The following is a 12,018-nucleotide window of genomic DNA, read 5'->3' as shown; positions in this document are numbered from 1 at the left end:
CAGTAAAATCAGCCTTTACTAAAAGTGATAAGCTGTAGCTGTTTCTACAGAACAACCAGAAGAGATTTGACTCAACCTTGAAGTCACTAAGAAATGTGTATTGTCTAACAATGAAAACTTGCTGCTATCCACGGGGAACCACAACCATATTTTCAACATGCTATAAATTCCATGGGTACATATTGTACAACTAAATAACTTCAAGAACAAGGTATTGGAGTTAGATTGCTGAATGTAACCTGGGTTTTTTTTTCCGAGTTGTTCATTAGCACTTTGCCTAGTGATGGTTACAGTTGCACATGCAAGTCTCCTGAGGCAATAAAGGGATGATGATATCTGCTCAAGGACTACAGCAATTTACAGCAATTTGTACTAATAAACCTGCCCTGATATAAAGAGCAGTTGCTGTCATGTTAAATACTGTCTTCATGATTGGCTGTCCAATTTTAGACATACAGAAATGACTCACAAAGCCAAGCTGGTGCTTTACAGCACAGTTACAATGTATTTGTCTGGACCCTACTATGTGCTTTTAAGGCAGATCTGGAGATTCAGAGGAATATCACCACTCACTGAAAGCCTCTCACGACATCACACACAAGCCCTCCTCCAGTGGAGATGAGAAGAGAGGAAAAACATTTGGATTATATTCCTGGGGTCAGCATAACACTGGAAATGAAAGTGGCCAAGGGGGCTGATTCATCTGTACAGCAGGAGATCCAGCTCCTACAAAATCATTCGGTTGATAGTGAGACCAGTCCCCTGATGGAACTGAATGTCCTCCCTGAGGTTAACATGATGAGCCTGCTCACACACACTGTCAGTGGCTGTGTGGCGTGAGAGGCTGTTAAAGAGGAAATCACACCCAAGGTAGGTGAAAAGTTAGACCATCAGTCTTTGGGGGGGGGGGGGGGGGGGGGGTGCACTTCCTCCCAAAGGCTTCGTGCTTTTAAGAAAAGTTCATCTGTGGTTTTGAGGCCACATAATATTAGGGTGATTATTAAACACTGTATATGTAATAACCAAAACAAAAAAACTCTCTAATGTTAAGAAATATCAGATAATATTCTGTTACTTACAACAGTGAACAAACAAGTACATTATTGCCTTGGTACACAGGAGGTACAATCACACACTGTGGCTTACATTATGTGCCTCAGCCTTTTGAACCACACCCCAAACAGCCAGTCAAATCAAAGATTATGATGAGCTGACTTTTTTCTTTGTTTGCCAAGAAAGTTGTCAACTACAATAAAGGGAGGTGTAGTACTAGGAATGGTCCCTTCACAGCATGGACAAGCCCACAACGTCATTCAAGTGATACTCCACCCAAATTTTATCTTGTGAGCATGTCACACAATCAATTCTTTGTAGACACGAAAGGTGGCTGTAAAAGGTTGTCATTTGCTCCTTTGTTATGGTTGGCAGCTATCAACAGATTAAGATCACTGTGGTTAAAATGATAGTTAACTGCTGATCCAATTTCACAGCGCAAAAAAAAAAACCCAAACAAAACAATAAAACAATAATTATTTGTTTACAGGACCTTATCAAACCAGTTCTGGTTTAAGAGCAGTAGATAAACTGACTTTCTGTTGTATGTGTTTGCCCAGTATTTATCAAACACTCACATTTTCAGTCTTGTAAGCTTATAATCTCCTGTAACCTCACTGTAACAGACTGAATCTCAAGTGAAGAGAGCTTCTGTTTCCCTCCTAACAATGAAATAAAAAACTTTAACTGCAACCTTTCAAGTTTAATGGAGTGATTGGTGAGGTCATGGAAGGTGTTTCACTTTGTCTGGTGTCTGTATGGAAGCTTTGTGGTTTTGGAATAAGCAAACACATTGAGGGGATAGTCTTTGCACCACAGGGAGCATCTTGTCAAACGGCCTTGGTCATTACGACCATGCAGAGCTCTCACATAATCTAATGACTCTCATGAGATGGTTCCCATGCTGTTACAAATCCACCACTATCCACAAAGCATCTTTCCATATAGCAAAACATAAATCCGAAAACACATATGGACATAACTGTCCATTTTCCATTGCTCAAAGATCCTGGCTTTGCTCTTTTTATGTCATGTTGTGCATGTTTGGATGAGCTCTGTAAAGCTCAAGTTTTGTTTATATTAAGATTTTGTTAGAAGAAAATGTAGGGTTTTTCACAGAAATATTAAGTATGAGTCAGTGATCTTCATACTCTTCAAACATCACCGAAGAAAGATGTTCATATTTCCAGTGACTCATATATATGAATGACTAACGTAAAATCACATTTACATGTATTTATTTCATATATATATCACAAACTGTGCTCGACATTTCATTTCTACGTAGTTAGTACAGATATGAGTGTCAGTGAATTACTGCTATTAGATATTGGTTTGATGTGGTGCTTCCTAAGGAAAAGAAAGGGATTTTCATGATTTCAAGCTTATTTGTGACAGAAAAAAAAATCATTTTCATCACATATAATACAGGAAAACTTCCTATTTGTAATGTTGAGTTGAATTTATTCAAACGTTCCAAGGGCATGTTTCAGCTTGCTGTTGTAAAGGCAGTGCAGGAAGACTTAAAAGGCAAACAACTCTGTCTGATTTTCCACTTTTCCAAAGAGCAGGATGAAGAAGTCACGGTTACGTATAAACCTGTGCACCCAAAATCCTCACTGCACACTCTGAACCATTTAAATCTGGACTGGGTCAGATCACATATGTGGATCTTAGTTTAAAACCAGGCAGTTCCTATTGGGAGCTGAAGTAAGTTGTGATTCCCTGAATTTGGTTTTGCAATATTTGTATTCTAATTAACAAAATACTGAAGAGAGTTTCATTACTGTCACTACAATGCTGTGAAACATAAACATGAAATGTGTCATAACAAAATAATAATCCTCATTTTGAGTCGCCATAACAAAGCAAACTTGAATTGTCATTATTTTGTGGTCAAGACATGAGGTCATGTTTCTTTTTTTCCATGTTGCAATAAAGAGACATTAATGTATCACAGCAGATAAAGCAGCCAAAGTGTCCAAAATCAACCAGTTAAAGGTGTGGCTGACCTGTTCTCAGATGTCTGATTAAGTGTAAATAATCAGCAATATTTCATGTGTGTGACATGAGGAGTGTTGCTCTTTTTCAGCTGTTGACTGAGGTTTTTGAGAGTTTACATACAATCACTTTTTGTGAAACATTAAAAGCTCTCAACACAAGTATGTTGCACTGAATTATCTACACAACTGCTGTAGAGTTTAACTTGGAAAGAATTATCATTTTGTCATATTGACCTCAGTATTTTTTTAAACAATTACAAATGATGCACAAGAAACTGCCAATCTATATTTAAAATGTTTTGTTGTACTCGAACTGTTGCACATAACAAATTCTGCTTAGTATCCAGTATTTGCAATAGCTGTACAAATCAAATTAAGGAAATTTATGTTGCCAAAATTTTACCAAGACTGTATGCATACTTGTATTCAGCAGCGCAGACCACAGATTTTGACTGTTCTCTGACCTCAAAACCTGTGGGAGCAACTCGGGTGCAAAGACACCGACTGGGGTGATATTATTCTGGTGCAAAGCATGCATTTTAAATTGTTTGTTAAACTCAAACATATTTTTCAGCATTCCAAGATTTGTATTATGTAGATCAGATAAAGATAATATTTTACTGTAAATCTAGGGAAATACATCATTATTATCAGTAGCATCATTATTATTATTACAGCCAGTGCCTGTGTGTACACTGTAGCTCTTAGAAACATATTACTGTAGTGGAGTAAGTATTTATTCACATATTATGTCTCTAATGATAAATTTTCTAAAGGCACTTAGCTTCAAGAGATTTTACTTTCAAACTCATCCATCATAAAGAGCCAGATCAAATAAAACCCGGCCCAGAGAGTAACATAATATCTGAATATCTACTGTTCACCTGCAGTAAAATCTAGAGTTTTGTAATTATATCACAGGAATTTCTCTCTTTTTTTCTCTTGCTCACCCAGAACATTTTCTATGAAATCTATGTAACCTATGGAGTCGCTTTCAGTTTCAGTAGATTTCACATAAAGAGAGAAGGCAGAGAGGGGAACAAACGTGTCAAAGAGAAAAAGAATGACGGATATACTGTTGATTGGAAACCATAACTTGTGAAAAGTAAATCTGGTTTCAGTTTACATGCTGACCAACTGCTGGTTCGTCCATATGTCTGTGGAACATTTATAGATTTTACATACGAACTTCTGCTCTCACATCAACAGCCTGTCTTTTTTTTTCTCTCCCTCTGTCTGAATTTCGCTCTCCTCTCTGTCTTTGCTCATTGTGTCCCTCGGCTTTTAGACACAGGCTAGGCAATGACACACACACACACACACACACACAGACGCTGTGTCTCGACTTAGATGAGATTTTAAAATGTTGTTTTGAAACTTTGAGGCTTTTAGTAAAAGTCCAGATATAAATCTATCCTGGTCCCATTGTGACATACAGCTTTAACCAGAAAGAGACAGAGAGAGAAGACTGGTTTGGAAATACATAAAGCTTTGTCCTTTGTCCTTTGTGTTCTTAAAGCTTATTAATTTTGGATCATCGCTATTGAACGGAGAAAAGAAATAAGAGGGAGATGAAAGGCAGCACGCTCCTCTGTGTGCCCAGAGTTACTAAACCAGTTTAGCAACCTGGTTTGAGCAGCCTTGTAAACATATTGTTATTACTTTGTTAGGGTCTCTCTCAGAATCAGTGTGCTTCTGCAGAAGTTGGCCTTTTCATGCAGCAAAGCTCCACCTGCACAAAGCTTCACAGTCACTGCACTAAAATACACAAAGAACTTTAAACCTGGATCCTTGTGTTACCTGCCTTTGGACCCACGTAGGTAACAAAACTCTGTTAGAATAATCCACTTAAGATCATGGGAAGATTACTGCAAAACCAGTTGGGATGTCAATTTTGAATCAGATGCTCCTTAGACTTTTGTTTTTTGTTGTTTATTCTAAAACACACACTACCTGTATCTTCCATTTTATTTTTAAAAGTTTGATTTTTTTTTTTCCTTCAGTCAAGGATGATAGAGGCGAGGGCCCCTGACAAGGTTAGATCTGGCAGATTTGTTAGTTTGTTTTGTTCTGTTGCTGTTATTTTATTTCTTAGATCTAGGTATTTTCCTCCCTGTACTGTTTCGCTGTTTATGTTTTTTTCTCTTAAAAAAAAAACTTGAGAGTTGTGATGAAGCAGTGTACTGTATATATAAATAAACTTCAACTTAATGTCAACAGATACCACGCTGCTGATCAGCACTGACTTCTGCTGCTACCACTGGGATCATCACTATTTTCCACTGCATTAGGAGTAACCTCCCGCTCAGTCAGAGAGCGGAGCTAGCAGCCCCATCTTTTTCAGTCTGTTTTTTTTTTTTTTTTTCTGGCAGACTGTTCTCTCAGAGAGCAGGACACCACAGCTGGACTGGAATATTCTGTTTACAGGTTTATTCATGGTGACAGGCGGGCTCAATGGTGGGGTATTAAAAGGTGCATGAAACAGCTTATGCCAAATGAGCTTTTTTTCCAAAACTCACTCAGTCCAGTTTTGGTCCATTAAGGGTAACCATCACATAGAAGTCATGGTTACAGTGAATATTAACACATTAACTATACAATTTTTATTTAATTTCACTTGTCCACAGCTGTGTGAGTCTGCTGAACTTTCCAGAACGCTCTCAGTCCTCACCCCCTGGTGTGGCAAAACTTTCTCCCATGATGAAAAGACGATGCTAGCTATTATAATTCAACATGACAGCAACTGATGACGGAGCCTTGTTAGGGGACTACATATTTACAATAATATGACCAAACCTGTCATTTTACTTGTACACTATTAACTACAAATACTGTATTATTCATGCTTAAACCCCATCAATTTGGAATTAACAAAACATAAACAGTTTACGAGAATTAGTTCTGCCAAGTTCTGCCTCCACAATTTTGCTCAAGTAAATCATCAGCAAAATATACTTTCAGTACTCATTATGCAGACCGCCCCCTTTCAGAGTGTTATTTATCATGTTAACATTTGCTTTTAAAGCCCTGCATGAACCAGCACCAGGTCATATCTGTGCGCTCTTCATCCACTATTCCACCTCCAGACCCCTCAGATCTGCTGACCAGTTAGTGAATGTAGTAAACACCTGTTATGCTAAAGGTTAGTGGGTGAGGAAGAATCACACCTGCAGTGTGTACGTGGGTCATGATTGGTGGTCACAAAATGCCTCATGCTCAGTCTAGATGTAAATCTACATAGTGCTTCCACAGCAGCAGAGCAGTTAGTTTCCTTTCTGTTCAGTCTAACTCTACGGTAATGGTTTGCACAAGCACACAAACAAACAGGCATTAGAATTTACTCAGCGTTTGATGACAGTCATGACAACACAGCAGCATGTCTGTGTGTGTATGTGTGTGTGTGCGTCTCCTGAGCTGAGTCTCGGGTCGACTCAGACAATAGGACAGTCATACTGGTGAAACCACCGGCTCAGCCCCGGCCTGCTCCTCACATTTTCCATCTCACCATGTTCGCTTTGCCTCTTTTTCCCCCTCGTCTTCTCTTTCTGCTCAGGGGGAGATGGGGAGTGAGGGAGCATTCGTTTATACAGAGTCTCTTTCTTTCTCTTTTCCTTCCTTCCCTGTCTTCTTTCTTTCTTTCACCTTCAAAATCCCTCTTACTTCTTTAGCTTCCATTCTTTGTCATACCTTGTACTTATTTTTCTTACTTTTTTACTTTTAATCCTCTTTCTTTCCTCTTTTCTTTCTTTCTTTGATGTTTTAGGACAATTTAAAATACTATATTAGAAAAGAAAAATTGATAAGGTACTTTCCCACATTAATACAAGTAACATGCTGCCTTGATTTTTCTGAAATGCAGTTGCTTTTAAAAAATGCAAAAATCAATATTCAAGATGTGGAACCATGCTGGGTTTATAAAACGCAATACATTTACTGTAATTGGCCTTCAGAAATTATTTTTATTGTGCGATTTTCCAGATGTGTTTATTGTTATGGCTAAATATTGGATGTGCTTAAGTTAGAGTCTATTGTGTGACTAATCATTCATGGCTCGTTTGATCATGTTTGATATCTACCCCGCGGCCTCATTTATAAAAGCATTACACAAACAAATGTAAATCAAACCAATATGCTTACAGTACAGCATGTCAAAGTAATTCTCTTTTTAACTCTGAAGTCAATGTGGAAAAGGTCCCAAAAGTGCATGCACTCACCCAGTTCATCATTTGCAATTGAAAGAAGCTCAATGTGTGTGGAGGGGGAATCTAAAACGACTTCACTCCACTGGTAGCTTTGTAATAGAGATGAAGTGAAATGATCACTCTGACAAAAAAAAAACTGCTCCCTGACAGTCAAATTCTGTCAAGTTCGATGACAGGAAAAGTAATAACCTCTGGAAATTCTAAAGTGCTAAAGTACTAAATAATGATTTGTAATTTTTTTTTGCCTTTTTGTGATTGCATATTCGTGTTTAGTAGGGGGTTTATAAGTACCATATGTAATTCTTCATGGTCTCTGAACTTAGAAATCAAAAGCACAAGAAATACAAGAAGAACAAGAAGAATGTGAAGAATAGGAGTTTCATCTGTAATGTGTCTCAACTCAACTATATAAATAGATGCTTTAATGTCAACAGACCTCTGTATACAGGACATCTACAGAAATCTAATACTTTAAAAGCATAAGTTACAATATCATGAAATTTAGTTGAAAAGAACTATATCATTTTGAGCACTGCACCGTAATTGATGTGTACTGCGTTTTTTTTCCAGTCGTATCTCAATAGTCTCATGGGCCTGTATGTCTGCTTTCCTTCACCTCTCCTCTTTATGAGTGAAGTGGATTTAAGAGGTGAAATCAATAAGGAGCAAGAGCTTTAACCTCTGTCCACCATCATCAGGTCAGTGCTGCTCTGCAAAAGGAGCAGCAGGTCTTTATATGTTGTTCACTCAGCGAATGATCCCAAGCAACATTTTGGTTACTATTTCCTGTATAAACAATATGTGGTTCCAGGAGGCAAAGAACTAAATCAGAAGAGGATTAATAAATCCAGACCTCCTCAGAATCATACTTCATATACACACACAGAATCAGGGTAAGTCAAGTGTACTGTAAACAGAGTTGATGAGGGGAACAATGGCATAATTCATAATTGTACACACACATGCACATTTGCAATATACACACAGGCTTTCACTACATGTAACGCCCCAAACTCTCCCCCCGACACACACACATCTGCAGACTTATCTAAACACAGTCTAATGCAGTTCTGTGCACTATGGAAAGTGTATACACGGAACAAATTTGATTCATAAATGGGCAGGTTTCAATTTGAATCCTCGCCCTCTCTCTTATGGCTGGCTGCTAAAATAGAGCTCAGCGAGTGGAACTGGAGAGAGACAAGGAGGGGGGGAGAGAGGGGGAAAGAGGGAGGGAGAGAGTGAGAGAGAGAGAGAGAGAGAGAGAGAGAGAGAGAGAGAGAGAGAGAGAGAGAGAGAGAGAATCACCATTCAAGGTGATTTGAACGATAGTTTCTGTGTGGAGCTACAAGGCTGGTTGAGTGAATATGAGCAGCCAGCCACCGAAGCCAATTTTATACATGGCTAGGTTTTCTCTTATACTATGTACCTGAGTGCACACACACACACACCTGCACACACGCACACAAACACACACATACCAACACGCACACACAATCCACATATATACAAACAGCCCCCCACAGGTACACACACATGCACATATTCCTACTTTGAAGGATTCTCACAAGCTCTTTATCCTTGTGATGACCACCAGGGCAAATGAAAACACACATATGCACACTAGAACAATTCATCCCACATAACTCTAATGGCCGGTGTGCTCACCTAATGATGAACACAGTAAAAAACACAAATAGAGGAACATACTACATGCCCATAAGTAAGTGGACAAACTAAACTGACAAAATAACTTCTGAGCACCTCATAGTGAAACTCTAGGCATTCCTATGTTGCCAAAAAGGCTAAACCTAACAATTATTTTCATGATCAATTAATTTGCTGTTATGTTCTCAAATAGACATGTTTGCGTACTTTTGGCCATACAGAGTGTGAGAGAAGCAGAGGAAGAAAGTAAAGACAGTACAGATTTGGTAAAGAGGGAAAAGACAGAAAGGAGCAGGGGAAACACTTTGACTGTTTCATCATCATCCCAAACATAACACTGTCTCACAGCTTATACACCAAATATGTGGAACACATTATTATCTGCTGATACTCTCTGTTCTATATTTCTCTACTGTATATGACTGTGTTTTATACCACACTACCACACTATGTCATGGCAAAGTCAAACAAAAATGGAAAAAATACAGATAAACAATATTTGCCAGAGTACATGAGTGCCCTGTACTCTTTCACTCAGGGCGTGGTTCAACAGACAGGAAACGGTCCCCTCTGCTTTTAGCTGGGGCCCTGCACAGGGTGTGTGTGAGTGTGTGTAGTGTGTGTAGTGTGCCCACTAAAACACGCCAATAAGTAAAGAAATACCCTTATACCACTATTTCGTCAGAGCAAAGCTAAGCCATTGGTCCGCCTTGAGTTTCCAAGCTTGAGTCATATCTGAAAGTGATCCCTAAAGCGCTGAGATTTTTGCTCATCCACCAACTTTCATAAACGAATCGCCCCTAAAAGTAGAACAGACGAGTTGAGTAGATCTTACAGGTAGACATCCAAAACAATGCTTTCAGTGCACTAAATATTTTCAACCAATGGTTCAGAATAACGTAATGCAATATCACAACACAGTGATGAGCTATGTATACATATACAGATATATTCATTTCTATGCTATTCTATTCTACTCTATTCTACTTAGTTTGTGTGTGTTTGTGCGTATGTGTGAGTCCAGACGGACGTCAAAGTGGTCAGTTCATGTTGGCTCTGTTGCCAAGGGCTGGACCATTGTGGTTTTGTTTGAGCTCAATGCCAAAAGACTGTGCATATGTGTCTGTGTGTGTGTGTGTGTGTAGAGTTGGGTTGTCCTCAGGCTAAAATGAGCACCAACCACAACAGACAAACAGATCGACTGATAGACAGACAAAAAGAAGGAAAGAAATTGAGAGAGAGACCGACCACAGAAAAGAGACAGGGCCTCCCTGTGAAATTTAGTTTCCAAACAACTCCCTCACACACGGCGCTTCTCAACATGGAGGCCACAGACCTTCACTGATCCTTTACTGGACAGAGACCCGATCTATACTGGTCCTCCAAATATTGTCTACTGGTATTTTTAGATTTCTTTTGCTATTATTTTGTTGAGTAAATGTTAATAGGAGAGGAGCGATACCATGCACAGGCAATGTGTTTACAGCATGTCTGTAAAACCTGAAGTTGATGGAGAAGCTGTGTGAATAAACAAATAAAGGCCAGCAATCATAATAAAGAAGTAATGATTGAATAAATGAATTATTTTGGCAGAATTACCTGTAAGAGGAATAATTTAACACAACAAATGAAACATTTAAAGCTCTGCGTGTCATTGTGAATTAAATAAAACAGACATTTTGCACAGTGTACTATGCTGGCATGTTGATCATGTTGCTATAGATACAGGTTCTGTTGTGAAAGCCTTACAGTTCACCAGGCAATATATTATTAAAGTATGCAGCAGTACATAGTTTTTAGTAGCAGTACTCTAACTAGTATCTAGCATCACCTGCCTACTTTAGAAGTACTTGTGTAGCAAAGAATATTGGTGAATTCAGATGAAGCCATTCTAAGAACCATGGACCAGCCAAAAGAAACTGAGGTTAACCTGTAATTGGGGCCATGTGCTCTCCCATGTTAAGGTAAATAAAAGCCATGTCCATTATTGTCACTTGTGCAGTATATGACTGAGATGTTCGGGCTTTTCATGTCTGAGAACAAGCTAGTTACTATCATAGCTTGTGGCTTCAGAGCTGCCCAGCCGCAGGACCAAAATCCAAAGAGGCCTCGGCCCTGCTAAAGACATTATCGCTTAGAATAACCCTGAGTGTGTCGGGCTCTGCATGCATGCATAGATGTGTGTGTGTGTGTGTGTGTGTGTGTGTGTGTGTGTGTGTGTGTGTGTGTGTGTGTGTGTGTGTGTGTGTGTGTGTGTTTATGTATGTGTAGTTGTTTTGACCAGCAGTTAAAGATCTGAACATGCAATCGACCTCTCTGTGGTGAAGTTTCTTCTTTTCCTTTTTAACTTTTTTGTTGTTTTCATGCATGGCCATCAACCCAGCCTCCACCCCTTCCTCCCTCCTTCTGTCTCATTCTTTTCTGCTTCTTGTCTTCATAAAACTGTTTTTAAACTTTGTATATCTTTTTTCCCTTTTTGATGAGGTTTTGCACTCCCCTCCGTCTCCGTGCCCTTCTGTTGTCTGTTTTTCTCTCTTTCCTCTCCAACTCTGTCTGTCTTTCGCGACAGTGAACCTTCGTGACCCTGAAGACCAGCCCTCTTTTATGGGGATACCAGTCAACTTAAGAATTGGGGCAGCTTCTGTGTCCTGCGGAAAAGTTGTTTTTATCAGTGCACCACCACGGTTTAACTGTTGTTCCAAGGTCATACAACACTTTTAGCGTACAATGTCGGCTTTCAGTTTTGTCTCTCGCACTACAAACCTTTAGAGTCACAGTTGTAACAGAGTCATAAAATAAATTCCTCCATGTTTAATGACTGTTCAGTAGTCAATGTCGCCCATTTGATATTCTTGCAAAAATTAGAAAAAGGCCAGACAATTCATTGTGCTTGGGTTTTAGTGTTGTCAGTCTGAAGCACTATTAACATGAGCCCGCGTGTGATTTACCCATTTGTCTTGTGTCACACATTCACAAGGGATAAACTAAGTCTATGTTTCACTCAGATTTATAAAGCAAACCCTAAGAATTATCTCCTGATACTGCTGAAAGACAGTGAGATGAGCCTATTTAATTTGCAACCAAAATGCATT

Source organism: Toxotes jaculatrix, chromosome 13 (assembly GCF_017976425.1).
Source record: "Toxotes jaculatrix isolate fToxJac2 chromosome 13, fToxJac2.pri, whole genome shotgun sequence".
In the NCBI taxonomy this organism is placed as follows: domain Eukaryota; kingdom Metazoa; phylum Chordata; class Actinopteri; family Toxotidae; genus Toxotes; species Toxotes jaculatrix.
This window is presented reverse-complemented; position numbering follows the sequence as displayed.